Source organism: Octopus bimaculoides, chromosome 25 (genome assembly GCF_001194135.2).
Source record: "Octopus bimaculoides isolate UCB-OBI-ISO-001 chromosome 25, ASM119413v2, whole genome shotgun sequence".
Lineage (NCBI taxonomy): Eukaryota > Metazoa > Mollusca > Cephalopoda > Octopoda > Octopodidae > Octopus > Octopus bimaculoides.
The window spans coordinates 21,271,250-21,272,262 of NC_069005.1; positions in this window are offsets into that span (position 1 = coordinate 21,271,250).

The window sequence follows — 1,013 nt, forward strand, 5'->3', positions numbered from 1 at the left end:
GGGGGGGGGGGCGATTTGCTCGACTAAAGGCGGTGTTCCAGCATGGCCGCAGTCAAATGACTGAAACAAGTAAGAGAGAGAGAGAGAGAGAGAGATAACACTGGAATTACGAATTTATTTGACAACCCAATATTAACTCTTACATTCAATTCTTCTAGGGTCATTGAAATAAAGTCTAGTCCATACCTTTGAATTAGTAGAATTGTTCGAGACACTTGGTTAGTATCTGTTTCAGGTTCTGCATTTGAGTTCTTGAGTGGAAGAGCTTATTCTTTGCCTATTTAAAGACAACCCTGAAGACTTATTTTATTATTATTTTCAAAGTCTGATCAAAGATATTAGAATTAAAAATCCATGCTTAAACAAATACATACTGTCCCGTTGTTTTTTTTTCTGTTAATAAGCAATGTTTCTAAATGTTTTAAATACATTTTATTAATAAGATTAACATTTTTGAAGATTATTTAACCTCATCTTTAGAAATTAATAAAATCTTCAATGTATGTGTTTACTTCTACATTATATTTTGAATTATTTGTTCTCTGTCATTCGTTGTTTGTTGTTAATTCCAGTTCAATCTTGATTGTCAGACTGATCTTGAAAGGAAAGCATTATAGCTTCACCATCCTGAATGGTATACAAAGTACTGGCCTCGATTAGAACAAAACAATGTTTTCATCTACGAATTTACTGTTCAAAACCAATCATGGGTTAACACCCGCACGATTTTCACTAAGGGAAAAAATAAAGAGAAAAAAAACTCAGAATTTTTGCGTGGAATCGAGTACCCTGACCTCCTAATATGCTGCAAAACCCTTGTTTGGGTTCGGAAGAAAGGAAATTTTTTTTTTTTTCGTTGAATGAATTCCTGTGACCTAATATGCTACAAAAGCCTTTTTGGGGTCCGAAAAACGGGGTGGGGTGAGGTGGAAGCCTCGGAAATTTCACGCCCCACCCCCATTGATCTTTTCACCCGCACGATTTTCACTAAGGGAAAAAATAAAGAGAAAAAA